The sequence below is a fragment of the Maylandia zebra genome, linkage group LG6, assembly GCF_041146795.1.
Source record: "Maylandia zebra isolate NMK-2024a linkage group LG6, Mzebra_GT3a, whole genome shotgun sequence".
NCBI lineage: Eukaryota > Metazoa > Chordata > Actinopteri > Cichliformes > Cichlidae > Maylandia > Maylandia zebra.
The window spans coordinates 27,090,636-27,107,407 of NC_135172.1; the positions used below are offsets into that span (position 1 = coordinate 27,090,636).

The 16,772-nt window shown below is 40.3% G+C and overlaps 1 protein-coding gene across 21 annotated transcripts in view; it reads left to right on the top strand.

Moving 5' to 3' along the window:
- Nucleotides 1–16,772, top strand: part of ptprdb (protein tyrosine phosphatase receptor type Db) — a 162,269-nt gene that overhangs the window by 53,043 nt on the left and 92,454 nt on the right. For all 21 annotated transcript variants that reach the window (XM_076884960.1, XM_076884969.1, XM_024802784.2 and 18 more), the window contains exon 5: nucleotides 825–869. The gene's annotated coding sequence lies outside the window, so the exon portion shown is untranslated. The remainder of the gene's footprint in view (nucleotides 1–824; nucleotides 870–16,772) is intronic.

Sequence of the window (16,772 nt, forward strand, 5' to 3'; positions counted from 1 at the left end):
GTGGACGGACCGGGAGAAAGACATGCAAAGAGACAGACTGACAGACAGGACAAGACAGAGCGGCGAACCCCAGCTGTTTTTAAAATCCTGCCTCTGATACATTATTGAATATGCGGCTCTCTAACGCATCGCTGAGCTTTCCTCTCATGTTAGTGCTCAAGTTTGTATAGCGTCACCATTCTAAATATAAAGCATTCGCTCACCCCCTTTTATTTTTTGCTAAAAGATGCAGAGGCTGCACGTAGGCTGTGTGTTGCTCTGAGAGCCACTTTCCTTTTCTGAGGCTATAGCTGGAGTTTGAGTTGAGTTTGTGTGTGACTCATTTTGGTACCAAGCCTCAGCAAACTTTACAAAAACCAAAATAGATATCATCAAACTGCTTGAAAGCTGGCTAGATGGTGCATAGAGTATGCTGAAGCACGATGAGTGCTTCACTGGGACTCGTATGTACTGTTTGCTGAAGGAAGGGGATTGATTTTGCTGCTTAACAGCAGGTGGAATACGGCAGATCTAAGACACCTCATTTTTCTTAGTTCCTTTTTTTCTAATATTTAATATGGTGAATTTCCGTGGATGTTGCAAGGCCAGAGTCCTGAGACTTATATGTTTATATTGTGGAGTACCAGGTGTAATCTACAGGTGGCAGCAGAGCAGCATACCCAGCAGAAATGTTTCTGGAGCAGACTTTATTTGCTCATTTTAAGCGGCTAAGGCTTTTGTACAGTAGGGTCTTCATAAACCTCTGTGGCATCATTGCAAGTTTTCAAACAGATCATTCTTCCGGTCCTAGAAAACCAATATTCTTCAATAATCTTCTCTTGCAGCTCCCACTTTCAAACTTCATGTGACAGGATGAACCATGAGCAAAGGTAATAAAGTTTGCTTTCTTTAACTGTTTCTGTGCTTGTGTGCTTCATTAGTGTATGCAGTGGCATGCACATTTTAAGGGCGTGTGTCTCCGTTGTCTGACAGATGTTGCAATGGCATGATTAGTCCTCTGTGTGTGAGGTTGCTATAGTGACTGTGGGTTGAGTGTTGGGGAGGCCAGAGTGGAATAGAAGGGGTGCTGAGGATGAGAAGAGGGGGTGGAATAGGAAATGAAGTGCTTGTTGCCTCTGGCCTGCGTGTGTTTCTTTTTCTTGTTTTGTATGTGAGAGTGGGAGTGTTTGTGTGATGTTTATGTCTGTTTGTTTGTGTATCTGTATAAAGAGCACAGCATTGAAGAGACACTCGTCTGTGTAATTGGGAATTTGATCAAGATAACTCACTCGAATACACAGTCGATCATGTGCGCACACACATTTTCTTTCTGCGTAGGAGCGACAGAGACAGGGATCCTGTGATGGCTGGAGCGTGGGCTTGGGGTAACCTGTTCTGCCTCACAGACCAACACTATGAGTGGGTCATACTTATCACTTAAACTGCCACGTCAATGAAGCTGTTTAGCAAACTGGTACAAGCAAAAGAAATGCCCTCTGCTTCTGTGAGCACAGAGATTGTACAACACTAGTCTGAAGCACTTAAATGTAAGGCTCCAGAGTAGGACAGTATCAACAGTATTACCCTGAGGGTATCATCTTCCATGAGGCTTTGTCAGACCAAAGTGGGGATCCCTGAGATTGACTTTTAGATGTTTTGTAACCTTTTCGTTTCCTTTTGTGAAGTAAGAGACAGTTTGGGAGTTCTGAAACATATCTTGTTGGTTGAACTGCATAAAACTCAGACATGATTTACAGGTTTGTTTTAAGGGGAGCTCAAAAGCCACCTATAGACATAGAGATGATTGTGAACTCTTTCATTAATTTTGTGTTTCTATTGTTATCTGTAGGGATAACAATAGCGAGATCAACTTTTTATTACTTGATACACTTTCAAGTACTTGAGCTCTCGCTGTGTTTGATGTTGATTCTGAGTACTGACCCACAACCTGTGCATTCCTAACCCTTGTTTGAGGTTCACGGTTTTGTTGCGCTCCTGTTTACTGATCTGGTGGAGAAGCAATAATTTACAGAGTATATTTAAAGGTTGAGTAATGTTATCTTATCTTCAATTACAACATATGAAGAAAGAATTCATGATTAGTTTCTTCTTTTTTCTGCATTGGTAATTTTTCGTCTTATTTTGAAATTGCCATTTGTTAGGGAATTGTCATGGCTACTGAACGGACCCACGCGCAGACAGTTCTTTCAAGGAAACAAAAAGGGGATTTATTTACAATAGGGATCACCTTAGTGCAAAATATATGTACAGTGAGTTGGGAGGGGGTCCAGGGCTCCAGGGAGAGAAGGGGGGGGGGGGGGGGGGGGATCCACACACACACTTCCTCTTCCACTCAGTCACCGCCACCGCTCCTCCGCACACGCGCACTCCTCTTCAGCTGCACTCGCTCCAACACTCGACACACTGCCCCACTTGGACAGGTCCGGTGATTCGGTCCAGAATCTACAGACAGAAGGTCAAAGGTTAGTTCCACAACATAAAACACGTGTAAGCGATTCTTCTTTGAATATGCCGCGAGCACGAACTCAGGTGGTTCGACGTTCCAGCGGTGAGCTGCTCTGTGCCACTGCCTTAAATAGCAGCTGGGGAAATCAGCCAGATCAGCCGCAGGTGGACACCATCCACAGGGGTGCGTGGGCCAAGAGTGAGAGCCCGTAATGAGCTCCACCCAGGCAGAGAGGAGGAGGAGAGACAAAAAACTAAAACTAACAACAACAAAACCTGTAGCCAGCGTGGGCCAACCAGAGAGACACGGGGACCGTGACAGGAATTCTTAGAAAAAGCTGTAGAAAGTCTATTCAGATCCTTATTATGCTAATTACATTTTTCCCAACCTATTACAGTCTAGCTTTCAAAAGCAGCATCGCGCTGAGACTGCGCTTTTGAAATTCTATAACAGTCTTTTGATGGCTTCTAATGCAGGGATTTGTTCTGTACTCATTCTACTTGACCTCAGTTCAGCCTTTGATACTGTTGATCATAAAATTTTACTTAATAGGCTTAAGTTTCTGGCTGGTCTCTCTGGCTCTGTGTTACATTGGTTTTCTTCCTATTTATATATTCCTCTGACAAGACTTTCTCTGTTAGGGTGAACAAGTTCTTCTCTGATTATGCCTCCCTAACCTGTGGGGGTTCCACAAGGTTCAGTAATGGGTCCATTATTATTTTCTTTCTACATTCTTCTCCTAGCTGGCACCATTAAGTATTTTTCTGATGTTTCTTAACATTTCTATGCAGATGACGTTTAGCTGGATATGTCTTTAAAACCTCACCAGCTGAATTGTCTGTTCGCTCTAGTCTCCTCTTTAACCCCCATTAGTGTCTGGCTCTCAAGCTATTATTTTGTTCTAAACAGCGCAAGACTGAGGCTATGATTGTAGCTTCTCCTCTATTATATATGAAAATCAGTCAGGCTCATGCTTCTATTTGTTCATCTGCTAGGTCCGGCATTTGAAATATTGGCATAATATTTGATTCCTCTCTATTTATTGTTCCTGTTTCTTTCATATCAGGAACATTTTAAAATGTAACATATGGTCTCTTTGGCCAAACCACACATAATTGTTCATGCGTTTGTGTTATCATGCTTAGATTATTGTAATTCCCCGTTTACTGACTCAGATAAATTATGTTTTGGGGGCCTCAAACAGGCACAAAACGCTGCAGTCAGACTATTAATGTTTATAATATATATAATATAATATTTATTATTTATTTATTATTTTATTTTATTTCTTTACCAGTAGATTTTAAGATCTGTTTTAAAATTCTTGTACTTAGATACAGAGCACTAAATGGCCAGGATCCATAGTATTTATATAAACTTTTTACTAAACAAACCTGTCCTCGCAGTATTCGATCACAGGCTCAGAATTTGTTAGTTGTTTCTTGTATAAGATTAAAAACTAGGGCAATAGACAGCCTGTGGCACCAAGTCTCCCGTTTTGTATTGCTATTACAGCTCTTGATTTTCTTGTTTATTTTACTCTGTCTTGTTGTACAGCGCTTTGTGATTGCTTGTCTGTGAAAGCGCTTTATAAATAAACTGTTGTGGTGGTACATATGAAGGTTCCCCCGTTTGATTCCAGAAGGACACACAAACTCAGCCTCAGCTAGTGTCCTATTAGTGCCAGTCCCAAGACAGTTGAGAGGGTTGTGTTAGGAAGGGCATCTGGCATAAAATCTGTGCCAAATCAAACATGTGGATCCATCCGCTGTGGCGACCACTTGGGAAATAAGGGAGCAACCAAAAGAAATTAGTGGTATTTCTGTCAGCTACAGTGCACTTATCAATACAAATACAGTTCTGGTTTGGAATAAACCACTAAATCTTTGCCCCTTTTAAAATGCACTGTAGGTTTATGGGGTGCACAATCTCTGATCCCAGATTTCTTGATTTTGAAAATAAATAAAGAGTAAGTGAATAATTTAACATCTGATATTCAAAACCAAACATACTCCCATATAGGAGATTTGTCTAAAATATGAGTAGGGAAGCATGTTAAAATATCTTAAAATCTGTATTCCTGTATGTAAGGTGTCATGACATGAGGGATTTCTCTGGTAATAAAAACTGACTCAGCTGCTCACTACTCGAGCAGTAGATGAATACAAAATGTTTTTATCTGTACATCACTACTTCCATACTTTGTAGCATTCATCATGACTTTAATCAAAGGATGAACGGATTAGAAATTTGTAGTCAAAGATCAAGGTCACTATGACCTTACAGAGCTGAGTTTGGGGATAACTCAAGACAATTCCACACCATTGTCTAATATAATAAACTGCTGATGTTTATCTTCAAGGTCAAAGGTCATTGTCACATCATAAAGCATTTTCTCACCTGTACTCCAGTCTGACATTACCCAGGGGAATTCACATACCCTCCACTGTCAGAGCAGATTTTTGATGGTTACCACTGTCTCCTCACAGAAAGAAGGTTCTGTCTTGTTTCTTTTATGAGTTTGCACATTCTCCTCTTACCTCAATAGACTTCCTTTGGTTGGTGATAACCCCTTATGAAGGAAGGGTGATCATGTTGTTCCCCAACCCTCACCCTAGGACACCTGGGATAAGCTATCATTATATTTAACTACTTAATGCAATTTAATTCATATATAGATGGAATTTGGCTTATACATATTAGTTCCTTCTATAAATATCTGATTGTCTGTAAAGTTTGTCATTATTTCTGTTATTCAACTGTTTGTTTTTGATTTATAGGCACATTCGGTTTATTTGCCCTTATTACTTTATTTCTTTCTTGATTTTTTTTTCTCCCTGCACATTCAACAGAAAGGGAAATGGAAAAATGCAAATGTTAAATGTTCATGCAAATGTAGAAAATGGGAGACAGGATTACTAAAGAAATATGTGACAGAGTGTATTAAAATGTTAATATTTTAATCACCTAGGTGTGGAAAAACAACTTGCCAGAATTAGCTGATCTCTTCCCAGGAGGGCCCACCTTAAGTGAGCCAATCTCACTTCACATAACAAACCCTTAAGGTCCCTTGCCTATGCACAGCAAACCGCCCTTGTGCTTGTCTCCAGAATCTCCAGAGTGCACAGCCTGATGTGAATAATAGTCATTGTGAGAGATATAATGTGCTGTACCATACAGGGCTGGCTTCACACAGGGATTACACCTAGATGATTCTTCAATAGAGAATTTAGTCTCGGGCAGCCGAGCTTAATCCGCGGCTGTGGAAGCAGACCACAGTGCTGTGGAGCCATGGCCAGATATGACAAAGAACAGAGAGCAGCCAGATTAGTTCATACTAGGAAAAGGGCTGAGCTTGAAGCTGCCTGACAGAGCGTCTCTTGACAGCTCCTCCCAAATCACTCTGCTCTCTCTAATGCAGGCTGAGGGAAACATTGTTCCCCTTTCTGTCTTTTGGCTTTCTCTCTTTCTTTTGCTCTGTCCTTGTGTCTCTATGTGAGGTAATACCAACACATAGAGAGAAACAGTGTGTGTGTGTGTGTGTGTGTGTGTGTGTGTGTGTGTGTGTGTGTGTGTGTGTGTGTGTGTGTGTGTGTGTCTTATCGCTTCATTAGCCTGTGGATTTCTGGGTCAGTCATAGCCTTGTTCCCACTGTCTCAGATGCGGTAATTACCCTCACGTGAGCCTCGTCTGATAATTAGGATGGTCCAAGCGGGACTCGGCCATACATGCGCATACACACCCTTCATGCTCATACGTGTGAGTTATTAGTGGAGAGCTTAACATGCAGTACAGTACTAATGGGATTATCATTGCTAAGGGTTCCACTCATCAAGCTCTCACTCCTCTCTCTACTCATCATCAAGCAGGATTCTCAAAAAATGAGAAGACTCAGTGCTTTCTATGCAATGTAATTCTTTCTCTTTTTCGTGTTTCTTTCTTCATTACCTTTAAGGACATTTTAATGAAAGTTCATTCAATGGATTCTATGGATGGATGGCAGCACAGGGGCCTTCACAGATGTGCACGCTACTCATGCCAAGAGCACTAATGCACATCCACAGCATCACAAATACTGGCTTTTCAATTGCGCACTGGAAAAAAATTTATGGTCCCTCTCCTCTTTAGCCTGAAGGACGCAGCCTTCATAATTTCCAAAAAGAATCTCAAGTCGTGATTTGTCAGGGAACAAAATCATTTTCTAATTCACTCTGGTCTCCATCTTAAATGAACTTGAGCCCAGACCATGCCCTTTTCATTTTTATGCATGGATTTTCTTTGAATAGCAGTTTTAACTTGTATTTGTTATTGCAGGGACAGTTTTTGTTCATAAGGATTTTCTAAAGCTATTGACCCCATTCTCTGATTTCCACAACAGAATTTCATCTGGTTTTAGTTGAAATATTAAAAATCACAGCCACCTAAATATTGTTTTTCAGCCGTGTCCAAGATTTATCCAGCTCATAATCATTCAATAATATTGTGACATCATTCCCAGTGTCTTTGGCAGCCTTGGCCTACTTTGAAGGGCAGCTGGCTGACATGAATCACAAACAGTGTGTGCATGTTCAAATTCCCTCTGGCTTCCATCCACCTAAATCTCACCTTTTTATTTTTTGTTTGTACCATCAACAGGTTCGCAGGAAGTATGACACACAATCGATGCTTGTATCACTGATGTTACTGACTTCTTCTGAGATTAATTCCTATTGACTTAACCAAATCTATTGCATTGACTTTCTACTAGGCACTTTATTACAGTCATTTTTTGCAAATGCCACGTGGCTCATTGGTAGTCACTATAAATCACTCATAACAGGAAGCTTCAACATAACCAGATAGGTTTGATTGTCCCGGACAAACCCCCATTTATCTAAAACTTGTACTAACAAACTGACAAGCAGGGAGTCCATGCAAGAGCTTTTCTTGGCCCACCAGAAGAGAGCGAGTGTTTGAGAGAGAAATAGAAGCGCTTTTACAGCCTGCATTAGCTGATTGTCTGTGTTACTGTTTAATGTACAGCATATACTGAAGTCTCCAAGTCGTAATAATTTTATTTTAAATTTTTGAACTGCTTTTCCATGCACCCATCTTTAATTCTTATTTTGAAAGGCTGAGCTTCTCTGAGATGATCTTTTAAGCTGATGCACCATTACTGAATTGTGATCAAGTAGGTTTTTTTGTTTATTTATTTTTTTATTGTTAGAGTTACACAACTTTTTCAGTCTTTTTTTTACCCCATCTCTGCTTTTTGAAAAGTGTTCCTGGGATCAGATTAAAATGACCTTACATTTTTTAAAGAAATATGGTTCTCAATGATTGAATTCTGTTTTTTCCATTATTTTTCTCATTATTCCCTGTCTGTTTCTGCTGTTGGGTTTAAACAAAATATCTAAAACACCAAAATAAGATCTAAATTAGTTTCTATCTATGACTATATAGTAGTATTTTCCAAGCATTTTGGTCAGTGACTCCATGCAAACAAAGAGTCTTTTGTACAAACCCTTATCTCAGATTGCATATGCAGTTCTGACCACTTAAACCAGACTGTTTTGTTTGTTTTTTCTGTGTATCTGAATCTGTTTAGAGGCACTGAGAATTGAAACAATCCAGTATTTTACCAGAAAACATAGGAAGAGGAAAGTGTTTTGTGCAAGAAATAGTTTTATGCTTTATTGCCATAAACCCACCTGGACAGTCTGAACACCAGACTAGGAATTACTGGTTTATAGTCATGTGTGTCATAATGAAATTAATTAAACTTAGAGTAAGCTTGCATAATATAGTCTGTGCAAAAGTGTACAGGCACTTGAACAGGTTGTCCTACTCAAAGTGATGCATGAAAAAAATCCTTACATTTGAATAAGAATATGAAACCAAAACAGAAAAGATATGACTGTGAGGAAAAGTAATACTGATTTGTTGGTCTGTTCATGTATCTTTTAGTTAAAATGACATATTAACCTCTCCTCATCTGAGCCACTCTCGGCCCTCTCTCCCATCGCCACTGCACCCATTTCATCAGCTCATTTAAAAGTAATATAACCCATAACCATTCAATTTCCACTGTGTTTATTCTGTTGACAGAAATGGTAATGGAGATATTGACTGCAGAGCGATTGTGTCTAGGCCATTGTGCTGAGTGGTTCGATGGAGTGGAGTGGATGACTGGAGGGCTATCTATCTGTGATGTTACATATAGTGTTGAAGTCATGGGAAAGAGAGACCCTCTGAAAGCCACGAGCTTAAATACCATGCATAACATGCACAAACATAAAAGGACAGCACAGACACACACACACAGGCAGACACACAGGCAGTGGATTAGGATGGGGATTATCAAAGCATAGCTGTAAAACAGGCAGAGACAGATCAGTGTCATACTTCATAAGCACTCGCACACACACATTGAGTGTGTATTAAGAGTGTACAGTAAGATGGATTTATTTTGAGGTGGATGGTATGATGACTTTGGTTCACGCATCATGACTGAGCACCATTCAAGCTTAAATAGGAGGACAGTTCGGTTTAACAGTAGAGAAGCTTTAGCAATCAATTATGGAGCTATAGAGCTCGAATGGAAGGAACATAAAGCTGCAGATATTTCCTGTCTGGGTCTTGAAGCATTTTACAATGTGTGTTTTTACTTTCTACTAAATGACCAAAGTGAAAAATTACAGTGAAGCACACATTTGAGAGCTTTATATGTTTCTATTACATCCATAAAAAGAAAAAGATAAAACCTCAGATGATGAGCTGTGATGCAGCTAAAGTCTGACAAAAAGTCAATGAATGCCAAGCAGATAATATTTGACCCTCTGGGTAGAAAGGATCATGGTTACCTTTAAACTGGAATGTCAAAACGAGATATGTCTTCTTCAAGTCCCTAATCACTACCTTTATAGCTGTACAGGCTATTACGATTGTCATCTAATTAGTCACTTTGTTAATTCTTAGTAGAAAAAAATCTTTTCCCTATATCTAAAGACATAAATGCTTTCTGTGTCACTGTGGTCTGATTAACATCTATAACAGCTAGACATACAATCATTGTAATTTTCATGGTTGATTTTGATTTTTCTGAGAGCCTGACCTGCTTTTCTTCCAAAGAACTATAACTGCCATAATGTACAAACAAAAATGAAATTTTCTCCTCTTACTAAAATAACAGAAAGCAAAGTTCTCTGCTTCTCGAAAGAGGTACAGATAAAAGAGCTGCTGTACTTATCTGATGATTTCACCTTACTAAACAAAAGCGGGTGCAGCCGATTTATGCAACAAAACAAGCCTCAGTCACTTACATAATTTTAGAGTACGTTTTATACTTCACCAGATAACAGGACATCAACCTTTTTCTCTTGTCTCCATAATTTTGCTTATATCTGCTTTTGTCCTTTCACTGCTGATACCCAGGCTCACTAACAGGGAAAACTTTGCTAATAGCCAATGGCTGCATTCAAACCACATGACAGCATATTGGGACTGTTTGCCTGCGCCACTGTGCGTGTATTGCATATGCATAAAACAGACTGGCGCATTATTGGATATAGGTGAGAGCGACCACGGTCTGAGCTTAGTTCACTGAAAATGTGTTCAATTCTGGTCTTCAGCAGGCTGATTGCTGCATCTTTAATGGTGGCTGGTGGACTTTGTAACCAATCTTGACCTAAGTTGTCATGCTGAGCGTGGAAGACACAAACTCACATTATCAGAAAATGAGAGCTCTCAACCACTCACCTTGTTAGTTTGTAACAGTCTCTGATTCTGTGCACTGCTGTGAATCAGAGTGCATATGAGCTTTATACTTTGTGCTGTTTCTGATGAATTTCAAAGTAAATGGTAAATGGGCTGCATTTATCTTTTCTAGTCTTATCGACTACTGAAAGTGCTTTTCACTTTAAGCCACATTCAACAAATACCACACACTTTCATACAGCGCTTTATTGAATACATACAAAGCTTTGTCACACACAGTGACATATCAAGGGCAGCTTTGGGGTTCAGGATCTTGCCCAAGGGCACTCTGATATGGTGATTGAAGCATAGAGCTTCCAGTTAGGCAGGTCTGTACTCATCCTAATATTGCGATGGTACCTTCTGTCCGCACTAGTCAGAGCTCAGTCACACACTTCATATATGATGAAGCACCAGTCATATGCTGACTGAGAGCCTCAATCTGCGGCCATCTAAACTTTAGCCCTGCCGCATCAGGCATGTCGGTCACCAGACATCTGTCATCAGCATGCAGCTCAGCGGAGGTCTGTGGCTCCTCCGTGATCCCATCTTCTCTACTACTGTCAAATATAATAATCAATCTCTTCTTTGCTTCCTTTTATATTCACTCTGCATATTTCTGCCTGGTCTACTCAAACTCTCCCCTCTTACCCTCCTCCTCTTTCTCCTCCTCCACATTTCTCCTCTCTTCTTTCAGCATGCTGAAATATATAACTAGCAATTTGCCAATCTCTCCCCCTATGACACACATGCACGCTCGCGCAGACGCTCATGCACACACAGACACATGCAGTTATCCAGACCGCAAGAGCTTCTGTGGTGTATAATGACAGATAATTGGCTATTGTGGGTTTGCCCTCGGCAGCAGGAACCAATCACAGTGACAGCCACTTCTCTGTGACCCGTGCATGCGCGAGTGAGCGTGTGCGTTCATGCAAGTGTGAGTCTCTGTGTGTGCAAAGTGCTGATAGTATTTTATTTTGCTGTCTGCTTTTGTTGCTCCGTGCATAGAAGTAATTGCTTGTCGAGTGTGTACAGCAAGTAACTGACAGCTCTCTTTATAGTTCACAGTAATGCATTTATGTAAACATAAATAAGCTGTTCGGCGGCAGCAGTTTGTGTGACAGTGTGAGTGTGTGTGTGCGGGAGCGCGATTGTGCGAGTGTGAATATGCAGGTACAGCCTCCTTATATAGCACAAATTTCTTTTGCTCCTCGTTTTACATTTTCAGGGTTTATACACCCAACTTGAGAATCTACAGCCTAACACAGTGCAGCCTTGCCAACAACCATCAGTACTGTGATCATTTGCCACTCATTTTGAGTCAGCATCCATGGGTAATGGTCTGTCTGCTTGACATTTGTATAGAACCTGTTGAATCCAGCTGTTCCTAACAGTAGAATAATGATTTTCTTTTTTCTTTTTCGTTTTTTTGGGGGGGGGGGGGGGTGAAAAACAATTCTGATGTGTTGAATTGTCACCACATCAACAGCAACACTTTTAGCTCCTACAGTGGTGCTGATGAAGGATATCTTGCTCTTTTTTCGTGATTCGCTCATCTATTCCTCAAACCTGCTTTCTGTCTCTCTTTCTCTACCACTTCCTCTTCTCTTGCTGTCTCTTCACTCTTTTATCTCTCTCCCTGTTTGCACCGATTCTCATTTCCGCTCATTCAATAGTAGGAAGTGCTGATCCAACCCATGCACACAGACTAAATGAGATCCTGTGTGCGTGTGCGCGTGCAACGTGTGCATGTAGCTCTGTGAGCATGATTGTTTCTGTATTGCTAATACACTGTACCATAAAAATGTGAGCATTTGTGTGCGCGTGTGGGGGAGGAGTTGTGTACTTCATCATGCCAGCCAGCTCAATATTCCCAAATGCAATTTCCTCAATGTGAAAAGCTCAGGCTGGGTGTTCATCATTCTATACTCCCTTCTTAGTGTTCAATAAAAGCTTCTTTAGAACTGCCAGGCTGCTCGCTCTGTGGCTCTTCCTATTTTGTCACGCCTTCATTTTCAGTCTTTCTCACCGTGCACAGTCAAGCACATGTGCACGCACGCACACTTTGAAGTGTCATACCTTTGTGGCCTTTGTTAAACAGATCTGTCTCAGGTGCACGGTTACAATGTGTATCATAGCATGTTGCCTGAATGCTTCTTTGTAATTCTGCTCAACATTCTGAGCCTGTAACATGTCATTGAGACCACCTAAGCTCATCTGCAATGTGTTTGCAAAAATCAATTCTAGTTATGGAGGTTTTAACATTTATATATAAATGAAAACACATTTCAGAAATCGATCAATTCCCGTTGCGAAAGCTCTGAAATGCCTTTTCCAGCAGCTATTTCAGAGGGGATTGACATCGTCAGAGCTAAATCAACATGTTTACAGTAGTGAAAAAGAAAAAATACTCAATCCCTTTAAGACTGATAACAAAGAATTCATAAAAGAAAATGGTAGGTGTAGAGTGAATTGGACAATACAAATGTGTTGTTATCCTTGTTTATCCTTTTAGCGTGATTCCGATATATGACTGCAGAAAAGAATACAGCTTTCATACACTACAATAAACAAGTCAACAGCTTTTCCCCTGACATCCCCCTGACTGTTTATGCCTGCCTTATTAGTTGCATTAGTGTCTCCCGCTATGAAATTATAGTTGTAATTGTCCAGGTGCAACTAGAGAAGGTGCCATCTCCAATACCAGCCAAAGTCGCTAACGGTTAGCAACTGCAGCCTCTAATGTCTGTGCAGAAAACAAATGACGGGAGCACTAGCAAATGTCAAGTTGGTGCCTAAAGGAAGGAAGAGATAATGATGTGTTATGCAGTCATAGATGTGCAAATTATACAAAACAAATTTTTCACGTGCACTAAGAGAAAGATGCCCGTGCGTGTCACTGACTTGTCAGTGTTTAGCTTCTGATCCATCTGGCAATCCCACCGTACTAAAAACGACCTAAAACACGCAGCTGGAGTCATAAAAACACAATCTTAAGCTACAAGGACTGGGATTCCTGCAACAGATAATAAATATCCTGAGCACAGAGCTCTGATCTCAACATCACAGAGTGAATCTGGGAGTACAGAAAGAGACAGGAGCGACCAAGAATCCACTACACAAGTGGAAGGCTTTCCTTGAGCAAGTTCAAGCCTGAACCTTGTAACATTTTCCTGTGTTTAGTGAACCTCCATGAAATTAAAGAAATAATCAATTAAATATAAATTTGCATATATCATCAGGCATTTTCTTGCAGATCACTCCTTTAAAATGTATCAAGCAATTTTGAAAAATTGAAAAAAATCAACCTGATGATGTAAAAGTGTCAAAATCTCAATTTTTGAAAACTATTCTTCTCAGTATCTAGAGTCGTCCAGTTTGCATAGCATGTACACGCTGTGCAGCGTGTGTGTGTGTGTATGTGGGAGTCGAGTGTGTTGGGAGGGGGACATTAATCATTAAGATCATTAAGGTTAAAGAATGTGTGAGTGTGTGTCTGTGCGAGTAGTGCAAGTGGGTGGTACTGTGACTCTCTGTGATGCTGAGATTGGAGGCAATTATTCGAAATGTCATGGCTTTAATGGGCTTCTGCTCTGTTCCCCTCTCATAAGTCATGACTTGAACTCTCAAAGTGATGAAACAAGAGCCCGTATGCTGCGACGCTGTCTGTTTATTAAATGCTTTTTTGTTTAGCATACTCTATCGTTCCTTTGTAGCCTCCTTTTACCTTCATTTATGTGGTTTTCTTTCTCTCGCAGGCTGTGTTCTGGCAAAACTTTTCAACCCGTCAAGCGTGCGTGTCAGCAACAGAATTAATGATGACTGCTTTCTAAATATAATTAATGAAATAATCCCATTTATGTTATCTTTTAGAAGATGAAAGCACCACATGCCGCAGGTGGCGTGATGCAATCGGCTTCTTTAGATTGATACTTTTTCTCATTTTGCCTCTTTAGCTTGGACTTGAAACGAAGTAGTCAAGGAATTATTAAAGTGTGGACCACATTGTTGTTTTGACCAGTCCTAAAGCTCCTGTTATCTTTCTGATAGGTTTTTTTTGTTGTTGTTATTTTTACAGCCTAATTACGCCCACTTGCACTTGCTATTCTTTGTACAGCTTATTGAGATTTCTCATTAAGCTGCTACCAAATGCAAATTACACAATAATAATGAACTCGAGACCTTTATCGGCTTAATTTATCATGAAGTAATGAGGCAGCAGGCCGCACCTGACCATGAGACTTTTTGTCAGTGAACTTATTATTAATAAGCTTGTGAAAATGGAGGGATGATGTTAAAAGGAAAACATGGCTTTAATTCTTGAATGGCAAAAGAAATATTTCTGTTAAACATCTTGAATTAAAGCTGAAAGTCTCACACTTCTTTTGAATTACTTTGTTTTAAATCCCATGGCGTCGCACAGAGTGAAACGTACAAAAATTGTGCTACCATCCCGATATTTATGGACCTCGCTACTATCTCTACACCACAGGAGTAAATCCATAAGTGAGCAGGACACTTTGTATTACAATCACTTATTTAAAAAAGAAAATTTGCCGCCCTTACAGCCTGGAGTACAACCAGCTTTCCCAGAACTGTCGGGACTTTTCGTAAAACATATTGGAACAATTTGCACATCATTTAAGCCCCATATTTATTTGGAAATGGTACAGAGACAAGATATGAAATGTCGGAAACTAAACTATTATTGTTCTTATCCTCACTTTGAATTTTGTTCTTATTTGCATTTCACAGTCCCCAATTTTTGGAAAATGGGATTTTAATTTGTTCTATCTGCTTGTTAACAGTTTCGCAGAGAATATTATTGTTCCAGCTTTTGCCACAGTGGAGCACTGATATGTTCATAGGGGTTAATAAGTGCATTTAAACAGTACTCAAGTTCATGCATGGCTTTAAAGCTGATAGATAAATTGGCTCAAAGTGTGCACAGTGCCTGCGGGGAGCATGTGAACCACAGTGCATGTGTGTGTGTGTGTGTGTGTACACAATCTTGCGTTTTCACATACAGAAAGCATCCATGCATAAACACACACTGAACGTTGAGCGCACAAATCCATACATATTTATTAGAGGATCAGCTGACTATTTTATCAAGAGCTGTTTGTACTGTGGACTTGATAGAGAGCGCGGGGTGAAATGAAGCAAAACAATAGCAACAATAGTTGCAAAGAATAGTATAGGAAACAAACTGACACATTAGCACATGTGTATTGTGCAAACGTGGTGCTGTGTCTTGAAGCTTATCAAAACAGAGCTCTGAATTCTATTTTAGCCAGTGACGCTATCTTGATGGCAAACCCCTTATCTCCTATGTGCTGAGTGGTTATCTTTTGAGTGTCCTTGCATGTGCATGTGCATCATCATGCACGTATGGGCATTCACATCGTTCTCCCGTGTGCGTCTGCGAGAGAAACAGAGCTTTGCATCTGTGTGGGTGTGTGTCCGTGTATGTCCCAGCCCTGCCTGAGGTTGTGTTTTCTTTCACCCAGTGAGCTGAGGAGTTTCTGCAACAAAAGCACGTTTACGGCTCTCCATCTCATTTACATTGTGCTGATGGGAATCTGCTGAACGACTGATTGTGTTTGGTGTTCTAGGTCAGCACACACAGATAAGTCTGTGTGCATCTAAGTGTTTCCCTATGTGTGTGAGTGGCGCACGCGTGTCTTAAGGCCCGTCTCGCCGGCTGACTTTGCTGACTTTCTTTATCTTTGTCAGCCCTGACACTGTTAGCTTTTTACACGCCATCTATATTTATTTTCACACAAAACTTGCTCTGCAGCTCATCATAAAAATGAAATGTAGAAACACTGTAAGCCACACTGTGTTTAACCTCACACGCTGTTATAGGCCTATACGTAATTATTGATTTGATCTCCTTATTAGAGTGAATTGTTGAAGCTGCTCAGAACACGTTGTTGCCTGCGAGGATGACTTCTTTTATGACCATTCTGGCATATGAATAAACAGCAATGCATTAAATTAACACCAAACTAAATCACTAACATCCATACTGGCATAATCTTGTTAGAAGCATGTAATCGCTGTAAGCAGTTCCATCTGGTAAGATTTTGGATTTGATCTTGCACTCATCATACAGTTAACTAAGCTGTAGTCAGAGCAGTTCATCTGTTTGGCAAAATTAAGGTGAAAATGATTTTGTTTCTGCTATCACCCTGTTGGACTCCCTTTTCTGTGTCTGTATAATAGCACAATTTGACGACTGTTGGCCTAATACCATGAAATGTTCAGGCAATAGCCCGAGTTTATCTGGGAACTGCTCCTAGCTGCAGATAAGATCAACACCACTTGTCCACAGATAAATTGCTCCTGTGATTGCACCCCTCCCTCTAAAATTCTGCATTTTATCCCAGAGAGCCTTTTGACAAAAGAAGAAAAAAAAATTTAATCTAAACATGAAGTTTTAATTTTCCCAAAATAATTGAGAAGACTGACATTGTCAGTGTTTGACCCCCCCTCCACCCCCAGGCAGAGGAGATGATGGATGCCATATCTCTTCATTCTGTTGTGATATAACACGTAACGCACAAACTGCATTAAAAGTCAGCTC